At 43.8% G+C, this 15,844-nt stretch overlaps 1 protein-coding gene across 6 annotated transcripts in view; it reads right to left on the bottom strand.

Moving 5' to 3' along the window:
* polb (polymerase (DNA directed), beta) overlaps positions 1 to 15,844 on the bottom strand; it is a 95,758-nt gene that overhangs the window by 66,718 nt on the left and 13,196 nt on the right. The gene's annotated exons all lie outside the window — the stretch shown is intronic.

Raw genomic sequence — 15,844 nt, 5'->3', positions numbered from 1 at the left:
AGACAGTGGGAGTCTAGTGCATGTTACAGATTATGAACATATTTATAGTATTTTGAGTAGTTTGAATAATATAAATATAAATATCACCTGAGTTAGAGAATATTGCACTAGACAGTGGGAGTATTGCACTTGCAGGCATATGCCTTGGGGGGCATGTTAAGTGTTCAGAAGGGAAATGGCCTGTGGAAAGAAACTGTTCCTGTGCCTGGATGTTCTTGTGGCCAGTGATCTGTGTCGCCGTCCTGACAGTAACAGTTCAAACAGGGGGTGTCCAGGGTGAGTTGAGTCTGTGATGATTTTACCTGCTCTCTTCCTCACTCTGGAAGAGTACAGGTCCTGGAGGGTTGGCAAGGGGGCACCAATAATCCTCTCTGCAGTCCGGAGTCCGGACTGTCCGTTGTAGTCTCCTGATGTCCGATTTGGTAGCTGAACCAAACCAGACAGTGATGGAAGTAGGGCTGTACTGTCCCAGTCGATTAGTCGATTAATTGGTTGATACGTTCTGGTTCGACCAAAATTCTGATTGGTCGATTTTTTGCCGCGTTTATTTCATCAGTTTTGCCGCGCTGAGGCGCGCTCATTTCATCAGGTGGAAAGCACTAACTGCTAATGGGGGTGTTTTCAGAGTACCCTTGTTTCACTGTAACAGTCTGTCTTCAGAACACCCTTGTCTTCACCTTTTTTGGATTAGCCCAACCCAAGAGAGAGCGATAACTATAGAAGGTTTGATGCTAAATATTATTTATTTAATTGTGAGAGCGTTTAATAGTCAGTCCTCTTCTAACATGTCAACAACAAAGAAATCGACAGTGTGGCATCATTTTGTTAAAATTGATAACAGGAAAAAGGTTGAATGCAAAGTTTGCAAGCAACAGTTTTCCACAGCTCGACGACAAACATGACATATCATCTAAAAGTGGTAAGCTCACTTGTCTGCGTTAGCTTGCCCTGTCTGTTTTGAGTAGGCTATATGAACATATCAGAATTAGCATATTTCAATGTTTTAGTGTGATAACCTAACTTTTTTATTTTTTATTTGGAGCCTAATGCGCAATTGCGCTGTGCTGTTGGTTGTGTTAGTTTTGAGCCTAGGATGCTTTATTTTTCAGTTATGCACTTTATTTCGTTTCTGCTCTTGATCTGGTTTGTTTAATACATATTCTTTTTTTATTAAAGTGGACGTGCCTTTTGTGTTTATTAAGTAAAAGCTTTAAGTTAATAGTCTATTCGTGTCTCAGCTGCGAAGTTGAGCTCATGTTCAGCCTCGCTCGGTGCGAGGACATGCACGGTGAAATGATAGTGTCTGACAGTTATAACTTATTATTATAACATATGACAAAAATAATTGTCTAAATTATGTTGCATATTCCTCAACAGTTCTTGTGATGATATCACTAATTGACAACATAGTACTATTTTCGGAAATCATAAGCTATGATATTGCGCAGGTGCACGTGATGCAACGCTGTCAGAGCCGACAGACTCGAGTGTCAGACTCATTTCAGTGCAAAATAATTAGGTCAAAAACGATTTAATATACTGCAAATAGCCTACTAGTTTTTTATGTTTATTTATAATTCATTTAGGCGGACAACAAGGCTACCAAGTACTGCGCACAGTGCGCATCTAATTAATTTAAGTTTTTTTTTTTTTTTACGTCATTTTTAGTCGAAAATTTAAGGACTTAAGTCAACCAAGATTTTCTTTGGTTGAGTACAGCCCTAGACAGCGGCCTATCTTTCTCTCTCTCTCTCTCTCACACACACACACACTAACCCGACCCCTAAACCTACCCATCACATACACACAAGTCAAGCGTTTTTTGTCTATAAAACGCCGATAGCAGGCCGGGTGAAACCCGTAGTTGTTGGGACATCAGAGACCGGTTTGTCCAGGAGGGCAACATGTTTATTAGCAATAGCTAACGTTAGCTCCGTAGTGTCCGACGTTTTGAGCCATTCCTATGCTTGATTTTTTTCCCATCGGACTTCAGTAAAGGGCTGCGGACCTTTCCCACCATCTTTTCCGACATGAAGAATACACTTTACGGGTGTTAATCGAGCTTGATCGCCGCTATCAGATGAAGATGCGCTGCTTACGTCCTCCTCCATGTTTACATGTGCGTAGTGATATTGGCTTGATTTCGGCTGTGACCTACTTACATTTTCGATGCAGATTGGTTGAAAATCTAGCTCAACAGTTTTACATGTCTCAATACGCAGTCAATATAGTGCGCCAATAAATTACAATTTCTCATTAACTGCAGGATAATGCGTGGAGAACTTTTTGCTTGGATACCTTTTATTAACGTTGAACATATTGAGCAAAAGAAAAATTAGTGCCCCGTTTGTCGGAACGAAACCCTATTTCTAGGCCTCTTTTAGGCTACCGACAGTGGCCTATCACATTAACATGTGAAAATTGTAGAAAATTAATCTGGTAAATGATAATTAGCCTGAAAACATGAATGCTAAAATGGTCTCTAAAAGCTCTAATTATGTAAAGTGAAATATAAATGAAAACGTGTGTTGTATGGATATTGATCAAATATTGGAAACATGATGAAAGCAGGAAGATCCAGATCGACAGGAGTAACGTTTACTGACTATTGACCCGTAAGATCCTCAGAGAGTCTAAACTCAAGAAGAATGGAAAGAGTGTGTGAGTGAAGGTGGTTGTGAATGTGTGTAGATGTGTGTTAGTTACAGGATCAGAGAATGACACCGTTCCTCTGTTATAGTCCAGATACACTCTCACACGATCAAGCTTCTGTTCAGTATGAAATCCAGACTCAATAACACATCCATACTCCACACACCAAAAATCACTGTTGAAGAAATATGGAATTTCATAAAAAAAACTGGTGGACTGGCGACGAGTTTCAGGCTTTATTAAGGGTATTTGTGGAAGAGGAAACAATAGGTTACTATCGTAACCCCGGTTCTCTGAAACATCGAGTGGAGAGATCCACCTATGGGAAGGGCATCCGTACATGACCTCTGCAGAAGCATCCAATTGCACCAAGTCTGGCTAGACAGACAGAAGCGCGCAGCCAATGCCAGGTGAGGCCACACCCCCTTACCTACGGGCATATAACAGCTGGGCGCGCTGCTATTCCTCAGTAAGTATATTCGCTTCTCGTGCGGCAAGCGGGGCAAAGCTGGTGGATCTCTCCACTCGACGTTTCAGAGAACCGGGGTTACGATAGTAACCTATTGTTCTCTTTCATCATCTCGTGTTCGAGATCCACCTATGGGAGAGACATGGACAGCTCCCCGATTGCCCAATACACTCACAGTGAGGTTCTGAAAGCCAGAGAAAGACGGTCACCTCGGGGAGGCGGTGCCTGACACGTCCATTAATCATGAACCTGCAAAGGTGACGCCACACCTAACTGCTGTGGACAAGCAGGACATGAAACATGCATGAGACACATACATGATAGTAACCCCAATCCACCAAGGCACATAAACTATACCCATGAAGGGAAGTAAATGTTTGGTGACAGGAATGAACATGGCCAGCCGGCCCATTCACTCTTATTGGTCTTTTACCCAACAGGGTTACAGGGAAGAGCTAAGAAGGCCCCACCCCTAAAACCGCATGTGCTACCGAGGTTCTGGTGACATCCAGCCGGTAGTAACGCACAAAGGTATGAGGAGAAGCCCAACTGGCAGCGGAGCAGATGTCCTGCAGTGACACTCCCCTAAACAAAGCCCAAGAGGCGGCTAAGCCCCTTGTGGAATGAGCTCTGATGCCCCTTGGGGGCTGCACTCCCTTTGCTTCATAAGCCATAGTTATAGCGTCCACAACCCAATGTGAGAGGCGTTGCTTCGATATGGGACTCTCTCTGTGCAGGGGGGCCCATGAAACAAAGAGCTGGTCGCTCTTCCGGAAAGCGCTGGTCCTGGTCATATATGCCTGTAAAGCACGGACTGGACACAGAGCATTCAGCCTCTGATCCTCTAGAGAGGTAAAAGGTGGAGGGTGAAAGGCGGACAGCTCCAACACCTCCGAAGTGAACGCAGGGAAGCACTTCGGCATGAAGGCCGGGTTAGGCTTAAGGGAAACCTTATCTCCACTGAGGGAGAACCGAGAGTGCATGTAGCTCACTGACACGTTTAGCAGATGCCAAGGCCAAGAGCAAAGCTGTCTTGAAGGACAGCAGCTTAAGGGAAATACTCCCCAGAGGCTCAAAAGGATGTTGAGACAGCGCTTCCAGCACCATGGAGAGGTCCCACTCCGGAACAGTTCTCCTGATGACTGGCAAAGAGCGGCGTGCACCCTTCATAAATCTGCGGATTAGAGGGTGCTGCCCGACAGTAGAGCCCTCAAAACCCACATGACAGGCTGAAATCGCAGCCAAGTAGACCTTAATGGTGGAAAAAGACCTCCCTTTTTCCATGAGGTCTTGAAGGAAACACAAAATATCAGGAACTGCACACTGATAAGATGTGAGACCACGCCCATCGCACCACCCTTCGAACACTTGCCACTTACAGCCATATAAGGACCGTGTAGAGACGGCCCTGGCATTCTGAATAGTGGCGACCACACGCGGCGAAAGCCCAAGTGCGTTCAGGTTCGTCCTCTCACGGGCCAGGCCCAGAGAGCCACCCTGTCCGGGTGGGGGTGGTAAATCTCCCCGTTGGCTTGGGACAATAGGTCCGTGCGAACGGGAAGGCGCCACGGCTCGGCGTATAACAGAGGAATTATCTCCGCCAGCCATGGTGCTTTGGGCCACCTGGGTGCTATCAGAATGAGAGACAGGCCCTGCTCTCTCACCCTGGCCAATGTGGGAATTATCAGGCACAGGGGAGGAAAAGCAAACAGGAGCACTCTGGGTCATGGGTGGGCCAGTGCGTCTACCCCGAGGGGCGCGTCCATGTCCCTTAGAGAGAAGAACATAGGACAATGGTAGTTTTCGCGCGAGGCGAATAGATCTACGCTCGCCCGTCCGAATCTCATCCATAGCATTTCCACTATCTGCGGGTGAAGACGCCAATCCCCGTAGATTGGGTTTCCCCTTGATAGCAGATCCGCGCCTCTGTTCAGAATGCCCGGAACGTGAGTTGCGCGTAATGACAGGAAAACCCGTCTGCTCCACACCAAAAGCTTGTAAGCCAGAGCGTGAAGTTTCGACGAGCGCATGCCGCCCTGACGGTTGATATAAGCCACAGCCGTGGTATTGTCGCACCGTACTAGAACGTGATGTCCCTGCAGGCGAGGCAGAAAATGATTCAGAGCTTTCCAAATGGTTAAAAGCTCTAAATAGTTTATGTGCGCTGAACGTAGTCTGTTCGGCCACAGACCGTTCACCGTTCTGCCCTCCTGGGTGGCACCCCAGCCTGTTAAGGACGCATCTGTCGTCACAACTTTCCGCATCGTAACCGCCCCCAGAGGGGTTCCCCGTGCGTAAAAGTCTTCGCTCTCCCAGTGGCGCAAGGCTGCCGAGCAGGCGCGTGTCACTGTTACCGAGCGGCAAAGGTCGCGAATCGGGCTGAAATGTAGTGACAAAACCCATTTCATGAACGCCCTCATCCTCAGGAGTCCCAACGGCACAACTTGGGTGGATGAAGCCATGAGACCCTGTAGCCTGAGACATGCGCGATATTGCACTTTCGCCCCTTCTCTGAACTGCGACAGACAGTTCATCAGAGAGTGAACGCGCTCTTGAGAGAGACGCGCTCGCATGGAGACCGAGTTCAACTCCAAGCCCAGGAAAATGACATTCTGACTGGGCGTGAAATTGCTCTTGCTCACATTCACTTGAAACCCGAGCGATGTGATGTGCGCAAGCACACGGCCGGTGTCCTGCAACACCTTCTCCTTTGATTCGGCTATGATGAGCCAATCGTCTATGTAAGTCAGGATTCTCAGACCTGATATTCTCAGAGGTGCTAAGCCCGCCTCCGCGCACAGACAGAAAGACCGGGGACTCAAACTGAGTCCAAACGGAAGAACTGTGAATTCGTAACATATGCCCTGGTAGGCGAAACGAAGAAACTTCCTGTGTTCGGAGGATAGATGCTTATGTGAAAGAAAGCATCTTTCAGATCGACTGATGTGAACCAGTCGTTCTGTTTTATGGCACGGGCAAGTGTGCCTTGTGTCAGCATTCTGAAATTGTATTTCCTCAAATGTTTGTTCAACACTCGAAGGTCCAAGATAGGGCGGAGAGAGCCGCCTTTTTTCGGGACCAGAAAATAACGGGAATAAAAACCCTGGTTCATCAGATTGGGGGGTACCACCTGAATCGCTCCCTTGTTTAGGAGAGATGAAATTTCCTCTTTCAGAATGTGTGAGGCGTTCTCTTCCGTGTGATAAAAGAGAATGCCGTTGAAATGCGGGGGTTTTACTGCGAACTGCAATCTGTAACCCTGCATTACTGTACGCATCACCCACTCGGGAGCTGAAACGGTTCGCCAAGCCGCTTCGTGACTCGCGAGAGCTCCCGCTCGGGCCAGAGCGGAGCTGTGTGAGACCAACTTGTTTATTTGTGATACAATGGCGCCATCTAGTGGGCACACTAGAGGCGACATGCAGGGATTCGGAGGGATTCCCTCTCTCTGCAGTGAGATGAGTTCTCTCTGCGGAGAGAGGTTTTCCCTCCGAAACGAATTCATTCGATTCGTATTTTTTTGTGTTTTGTGTGTTTTGTGTTGGGCAAACACTGGGGCCAAAGCCTTTATTGAGAGAGTGAGGGGAACAGAGTGTGGGCAGTGTGGTGTCACTGTGCTTAAACTTTCCCTCACAAAAGGCCCCCTGAACGTGGGGGGAAAACACACATTTCCTGAACACACGAGCTGGGCAGTCTCGACAGATGGTGAGCTGACCCATCCGCGAGACCCCCTGGGTCTTTTGGACGGGGGTCCTAGAAGAGGAGGGGAGTCCGAAGGGCTCGCGGCCCGTGAACATGGACTCGATGCCCCCATCGGCTGAACATCAGGCAGGCCGCTTGCGTTTCGAGTCGGTGGGGTTGGGATTCGCAGGTCTCCCGGCCGCGGCCGTGGCGGGAGCGGGCTTACCCCAGTGCTTGTTTGTAGGTGCTGGGTTATGTTGCCGTGGGGGTGGTTTGTTGCGGGGCTTTTCCTTGCCCTGATGAAACTGTCGTCCCGTGGCCGGTGGGTTAGGCAAACGCACAGGGGGCGCCTGGCGAACGCACAGGGGGCGCCTGGCGTGGGACCGCCTTCCTGGGAAGGCAAAGCTTGAAAGCCTCATCCTCTTTCTTCTTATCGTCACACCGTTGTTGCATCAGTGCGACGGCGGGGCCGAAGAGAGCCCGGCCGGGCTCCACCGGCGCGCCCGCGATGCGCCACTTCTCGCTGTCAGGGGGTCCCGACAGGTTCAGCCAGAGCGCGCGCTCTCCCACCACGGAAAGCGCCATGGAGCGCCCGCAAGCTTGGACAGCCTGCCGAGCGTTACGGAGGACGAGGTCGTTCACCGTAAGGATCTCCTTCCACAGGGTCTCAGAAGGATTTCCCTTTTCCAATTGTTGCCCTAATTCTTCGAGGATCTCCGCCTGGTAGGCGGAGAGGAGCGAAGAAACGTTAAGGGCCCTGACAGCCACGGCCGAGGACTGCTGCTTGGTGAACGGAGGCAGCAAAACGGTCCATTTTGTTGGGCAAGACCGGCTTAGGGGGAGCGAGCAGCCCGCCCTGAGCGGGGTTAAGGTGCCTGGCGATGGAAGGCTCAACGGCGGGAGGTTCGCCCATACCGTGCGCTGCCATGTCCTTAACCTCGAGTCCCGTGAGACCGTGTCTGAAGTCGAACGGATCGCTCCAATAATTTTTCATGTGCTTAGCGCACGCCGGGAGGATGGGGAAGAGTTGTTTCCTCGGGCCGGGAGGGGGTCCCAGCACTTTCCCATCATATATATCCCTCTCCTGGTCGGTAGCGCTCTGTGGTGCCGGCCATTCAATGTTGAGACGAGCGGCCGCTCGCTCACACACTTCCAGGAGGATGGCTTGAGGCAGAGCCGCGTGGGCGGTAGCCTGGGGAACACCAGAGGGCGGGATGGCCTCCTCATCCTCTGAAACCCCAAGAATGGCCGCATCCTCCTCTTCTCCAGAACCGGGCGGTTCGTGGACGAGAGCGAGGTTGTCCTCGAAGATGTCCTCTTCGGGGAAGGCGGGATTGGGCTGGTCAGCCCAGATGAGAGACGTTGCGCCCCGGGAGGCCCCCGGTAGCGCGTCGTCATCACCGTGTCCCCCGTCCAAGTCAGAAGGGCTGAGCCCGGTGCACTGTGTCACTGCCACCTTAAAACGGCGTTTAAGCAGCTTCCTAGGCAGCATGAGGCAGAAACTACAATTCTCCGGGTTCTCCAGGGCTTCCCGAGCGTGCTTGGGACCCAGACAGACCACGCAAAGCTGGTGAAGATCCTTAGCTGCGATAAGGGCACCACACGCGGCCGGGCAGGCCCGTGATAGGCTATCTCCTGGAGAGGCTGCAGGCTTAGACAGTGACATACCAGCGAAGAAATCTGAGAAATCCGTGGCGGGCAGCCGTGAGGAAAAACGGTGAAAATAGCGAGAGCGTGGGCGGCTCCGAATGCAAAGCAGCAGCAGTTGAAAAATAAACAACTGTCACGTCCGGCGGAGGCTGATCTGGCGGAGGCTGATCTGTCCTCCTGAAGACACGAGGTGAGCAGTGTAAATCAACCGAGCTGTGAGATGCAGAGATCGCGAGAAGCGAATGTCAACTGAGGAATAGCAGCGCGCCCAGCTGTTATATGCCCGTAGGTAAGGGGGTGTGGCCTCACCTGGCATTGGCTGTGCGCTTCTGTCTGTTTAGCCAGACTTGGTGCAATTGGATGCTTCTGCAGAGGTCAGGTACGGATGCCCTTCCCATAGGTGGATCTCGAACACGAGATGATGAAAGAGAACTTTCTGCGCGTTCGTCCCAGCCATCTCACGGTCAATGTCCGCAATAGCTGATTACATACAAATTTTATATCTAACGTTAGCATTACGAGCTTACTGAACACGCTTTATCAGTGCTCGTCTCTTTTCTGCCACAGCTTTTATTATTAAGTCATTATGTTTACACATTGTCATCTATTGCAAGGCACTCCAAACCATGTTACACATTTACTATAACAGGATTGAAATAGCGCTTTGAGGTTAGTAACAAACAACTATTTACAAGACTGTCACTATTTATGATTGATAGACGGGGTTAAGGCTTTTTTTTTAAGCGTATTTGCGAAAGAGGAAATTTTTGCGCGTTCGTCCCAGGCATCTCACAATAACTGATAACATACGTTGTCTAATTTTATACGCATACGAGCTTTCTGAACACGCTTTAGTATCAGTGCTCGTCTATTTTGTTTTGTTAATTACCTCGTTAGTAAACCAATACATAACTGCAGCACAGTTTGAATCTCCTCCATACTTATTATAAATGTGACGCTCAAAACTGATTACTGTCCGTCGCAGACTGGGAGGAGCAGTTGCGCGCAGTTTACCTTCCCGGTTCTTTGGGTACTTTAGACCGCGGTGTAAACGCAGAAAGCAACCAGTCTGGGGCAAAAAAAGTTCCTGGGAAAAAAGTTCCTGGGACAAATTTCGGTGGAAACGCGGCTTTACAGTATAATAAATATGATACTTTAGGGCTTATAGGTTTAATATGTTTGTGGAAACCGTGATACAATCTTTCAGGATTCTTTGAAGACTAGAGTTTGAAAGAACAGCATTTTTTAACATTAAGCAAGTTTTTTAACATTATAAATGACTTTACTGTCACTTTTGATCAATTTAATGCATCCTTCCTGAATTAAACTATTAAATTAAAAAATTTTAAAAATTTACTGACACCACAATTTGTATATATATAGAATAGAATTTTCCTTTATATATAAAAGGAAAATTATGACATTGTGGCTTACCTTTTTTTATGGTGATTATATGATGATTCAGTCAGTGTCTGTAATGCTCCAGCTGTGTTTGACCAAAACTATTATAGACTAACTGTGTAACTGACTCCACCTTGCCTACATCACAACTCAACCTCTCACCTCTCATTTGGCCATATTTCCACATTTGGAATGTCCTGCAACATTATTAATACTGAATCATATCTTTTCTGCATCACTAATAACTCAAAACTGAAATGCAAAAATAATGATCGTTCCTAAACATACAGAAAATCAAACCAAAGCATGTGGGACACGTGTTTAAGAATATGTTTTTATATATATATATATATTGCATAAATAAATGCAGCAGACACGTGAAGCAGACACATCATACAGACAAACGTGAAACAAACCATTTAAAATAACTGAATTACAATCTCTCACACACCCATGTGAGATCTGACATTTATTATTTTAAAATCTGTCATACCTTAAAATAGCTTGAATGTAACTCGACACCCTTGCCTCATTTAGTATGTGCGGTTCTATCTGTATGCAAATGAGCCCCGCCTCCACTCACTCACTCTGCTCAGAGATCCACTGGTTGACGATCACACGTTGATCTGATTGGTTACAAGGTCATTTGTGATGTCAGAAACACCAGCGTCAGCTAGCAGATGACACAACTTTATTCCTAAAAAATGAAGAGCAAATTCCCTTAGCACTGCAATTTATTAATCAATTCTCAAAAGCATCTGGTTTGCAGCTGAATATGAATAAGTGTGAAATTCTGGCATTACATGATTATCATTCGCATTCCTTATACAACATAAAGATTAAAAAGGAAGTTAAATATTTAGGGATTATTATCTCTAAAGATAAAACAACAACTGAAAATATGAATGTTTGTAACAATGTGGACAAATGTAAGTCTATTCTTAATAGGTGGCTGCAGAGGGATGTCTCAATTTTTGGGAGAGTGTTATTATCGAAAATGAATAGTTTGTCTAGACTTATTTACCCGGCTTTCTCATTACCCATCTCAACAAGAATGATTAAAAAGATAAACACTGTTAATTTTAAGTTCATATGGAGGAATAGATGTCAATATATAAGAAAGATTGATTTGGTTAAAAACTATGAGGAGGGGGGGTTGAATGCAATTGATTTTGATATTATGAATGGTGTCCTGAAGCTGAAGTGGTTAAAGTCTTATCTGACAAATAGAAATTCCTTTTGGTTTACTGTCCCGAATATGATTTTTTTAAAAATGGGTGGGATAGACTTTCTCCTGCGCTGTGACTTTGAATGTAGCTCATTACCGATCAAACTCTCTGCTTTCCATCAGCAAGTACTTCTCTATTGGAAATTAATTTATAACCATAATTTTACACCACATAATACACCAGTTTGGAATAACAGGTACATACGGCTCAGCAGAAAATCTGTGTATATAGAGGAATGGAGATCCAAGGGCATTTGGGCTGTTGCACATTTTATGGACGAGACTGGAAACATGTTACAACATGAGGAATTCTGTAAAAAATACCAACTTCAATGTAATGTTAAGTATTACGACAGAATTCTAAAAGCCATACCAAGTTCCTTGAGATCAATGGTTAGAGAAGACACTCGATACTCTGCCGTCTCCCCTGTCCTTAGTCAGTTCTGCATTGAAGGTTTGGATTTTTGTGATTTTAAATGCAACAACAAAGTTATTAAGAATCTTCTGATTAAAGAATATTATCCTAACCCAGTAAAACGATTTTACATACTTAAGGACTTTGAAGTGGAAAAAATTAAGAAAATAAGGAAAAACTACATTTCATTTCCACTCCCACCTAAAGTAAAAGAAGTCAACTTCAAAATCTTAAATGAAATTTACCCAACAAACGAATTCTTGAGATTGAGATTCAACTTCGATCTAAATAATTGTGTCTTCTGTGTAGAAAACATTGAATCGTTAGAACACCTTTTTTTTTACTGTGACCCAGTCCAATCTTTTTGGAGAGAAATGCAGAGCTGGCTAATGTCCAAGGAAATTGTACTGTCTTTATCTGTGAAGACAATTATTTTTGGTGTTTTTGATGAAAATAAGAATGTGGACTTTGTACTTAATTCTCTTTTATTATTCGGAAAGTTTTTCATTCATAAATGCAGGTATTATAAAACCAAACCTACTTTGACTCATTGGAGGAATGAGCTGGATCTTCTAAGTAAATCTCTTAAACTTGTGGAGGAAAAGAAAGCCCTTAAATTATTTTCTTTACTTGAAACATTTAAGTTAATCTGAAATGGCCCCGGTAAATTTTGTTCATTTGTTGGTGTGTTTTTTTTTTTTTTTTTGGTTTTGTTGTTGTTTTTTATTGCTTTTGTTTTGGTTTAGCTGTATTTATAATCTCAGGTATGTTTTGTATTGTATTGTTATTGCTGATTTTGCTCAATCTTTACTGTAGTATACGAGAATATGCTTAACTGTTTAATGCCTTGTATGTTTGTAATTATTTTCATTTAATAAAAAAAAAAAAAAAAAAAACTTTATTCATATCTTTCACATCTACTGCAGTCAGATTCACCCGTGTTAACTCTAAAGGAATCACTCACATGACCTGTGCACTTGTAATGTAAACTTGCACTTGTAAAAGCAGGTTTAAAATATGCCCCATTGAAGTCAACAGGGTGCAAATTTTAAAAAGAGGATAACACGGTGTAGGCAACACCGATTTTTGTCATTGTTCTCTGTATTGACAGCACTCCAAATTTACAACAAAATGAGCTCAATGTTAAAATTGACCGGAGTTCTCCTTTAAGGAAATGAATTTGTCAAATAAATCCCCCCCCCCCTTCCGCAAACAACAAGTGACGTCGTTGACCGTTGAGTACTCTTCTGCGCATGCGGGTCACTTCTGGGTCATTTCACGTTCACACAGGAGATCACAAAAGGTCGCATTTAATTGGAAATGTGAACGGCCTTGCAAAAAAATCGATTTTTTTCAAAAAATCGGAATTGAGCATTAAGCCCTGCAGTGTGATGACAACTAGATGAGTAAAGTTCGTTGGAACAAACTTTGATGTTGGCTTTACAAAGCCGTATGAAAGTTTTAAAAGTGGAAAGAGAAAGAAAGACATTGCTAGCATGAATTAAAGTGTTTTAACACCACTGCTAACATTTTGTTATCATGAATTAAAATGTTTCTATCTTGCTTTAACATGTTTTACACACTTGCTGACATGAATTCACATGTCGCTAACATGATTTTGAATTTTGTTAACATGAATTATGTTGCTAACATAGTGGACAAAGCTTAAATACTCTATTAGAGTTATTGTGTTAAAGTTTTGACCCCCTCAATGAAAGCATATGGGACTTTTATGATTTTTAATCTTCATTTTTTACCTCCCCCTGGGAGGTAAGGCCAGGACCAGGATGGGGGTGGTGGGGAGGGTGGAGGTTGTTGTCGTGTCGGCATCTGTGAACTCAAACATGTGTAAGTACCGATCTTTTATACGAAAAGTATAAAGACGTGATTGGATAGTAATGAAGGTAATAAGTGACGGAGTAATTGAGTCTTCCTGACAGAACTTAAGCTAAAGCTTTCATATCAGTGAAACCTTTAAATAAATGATAACATATGAAACAAAAGAAATCAAATGACTAAATGACTAAAGTTTCCTGCATGTGGCTGCTGATAGTCATCAAAAAAAGTCTCATGTATTTTGCAAGTTTTTATATTGTATTGACATATACAATGTTTTATCTATTAAGCTCTTCAACCCTTCCTTCAAGTCTTCTATGCCCTTCTCATGTGAAATGAGTAACAGCTGCTGTCCAATGTAGTTTTAAATGTCTCATTTCTGATTACCCAAACATAACTAGTTGGACCATGTTTCTGATCACTCAATAATTGGATGATTGGACATTTTTTATATATAATGCTTAGATGCCAGTGTTCATCCAGACATTTGCACTCTAGCATTGACAGATAGATATTGCAAAAGTTTTTTGTAAAGATAATTCTTTTTTCAAAAATGTACTCATCACATATGGATTTTTACACCAATGGAGCCATTTTAATGATCTTGAATGTTACAAACCACAGGAATAAATAGGAAGTTTATCCAGCTCTCTTATCAGAATTAGATAACCAATAGCATGGCATGACTGCTCACTGACAAGCTAACTATTCATGACCTGTAACTCACTGTAATAAAAGAGGTACCAGAGATAAAAAACTGGTGTTGATATGTTACTCTCCTGTAAGTAGATACATAACACTGTAAAAATATTATCAACTAAAAACAAAAGCCCTCACATATCAGTAAGTGTCATGGCACAATAACATAAACTGAAACCAAAACCAACTGTATTATTCAGAGAACAAGCAAGATCAGATTTTAACTTGTCAAAATCAAGGTGTGTAATGTACATCAAAAAAAGAACCACGTCATGCATGTCTGCGATTAAAAGCGATGAGACAGTTCTGTTCACTGTACTCTAGACTGGGTAAACTCAGCTAATAATTATTACATAAAGTCAATCATGAGATATTACGGTCAATCATGATCATGATGAAATAAAAAGTCAAATCTATGAGATTAAAGTCGAAATTATGTTATGTTATATTAACTCATAATAATGAAATAAACCGTCAAAATGATGAGCTTACATAAAGTCATAATTATGAGATAAAAAGTCTAAAATATAATATATAAACGTATATTATGATCATATTTTCTATAAGATTAAAATCAAGACTTACTTCGATCTGCTGATGGTGGTTGAGTTTGTGTTCCATCTTTGTAAAACCTGCTGCTCACTCTTTTCTCTTTCTGGTTCGGAGTATTGAATGGCTGTTGTCCGGATAGAACATCCACCACACGAGGGGGTACTTGTACACCATTTATTGTGCAACTGCCACGTATGTCGTTCTGTAAACATAAAACAATATACAAAATATAAATAAACCTATTAGTATAAATCAAAGATCTATAAACAGTACTAGAATACTGGTATATAAGTATAATCAGCAAGGATAAAGGGCATTAGAGAAATAAAGCAATATAATAATTTACATACATATATATTCTTTATAGAAATGATTATGTTACCACACTGTGTGCCTAATGCACGTAGTGCTAACAGCGAGTGCATCTAAGTTGGGCGCTACACTCTAGTGATGTAGTACTCGAGTCCGGTCTCGAGACCGATTTCTGCTTTCTCGGACTCGACTCGGACTTGTTCCTTCAAAGACTCGGTCTTGACTCGGACTCGACCCTTCAAAGACTCGGCCTTGACTCGGACTCGACCCTTCAAAGACTCGGTCTTGACTCGGACTCGGCATAGGCGGTCTCGTCCCCATCACTAGTCCACTAGAATACATACCACTAGAAAATGTAACTTGCTCTGCATGTCCTAACTATGATTAAAAAAGTCAGGGTGGGCTTGACGTGTTGATGACAGAGCAGCACTGTTGAAGCAGTTTAGAAAAATAGGCAGAAGATGATGCATGTGGTAGGGATTTTTTTAATGATAGTAAAAGCATAGTCCATATTAAGACGTTAAGACTGCTCCTCTAAACAATTCCCAATCTAGCTTAGTCTGTAGGCCTAACTGTTGATTATTAACTGGGGTGATATTAAATCATGAATATGAAAACTGACATGTTTTATGGTCTTGGTCTCGACTCCTAAAGACTCGGTCTCAACTCGGACTTGTTTCCTCAAAGACTCGGTCTTGACTCGGACTCGACTGAATTTGAAAACCAACGGACTCGGTCTCGACTCGGACTCGACCCTTCAAAGACTCGGTCTTGACTCGGACTCGGCATAGGCGGTCTCGTCCCCATCACTACTACACTCCAAACAACAACAACAACAACAACAACAACAACAGCGTAGATTGATGACGATGAAGGAGCGTGTAATAAAGCATTGCCAGCCTCCCATATAGTTACATTGCCCATACTTTCTGTTAAACTCCTGTAAGGA

The sequence above is a fragment of the Leuciscus leuciscus genome, assembly GCF_965113295.1.
Source record: "Leuciscus leuciscus genome assembly, chromosome: 13".
Lineage (NCBI taxonomy): Eukaryota > Metazoa > Chordata > Actinopteri > Cypriniformes > Leuciscidae > Leuciscus > Leuciscus leuciscus.
This window is presented reverse-complemented; position numbering and strand designations above follow the sequence as displayed.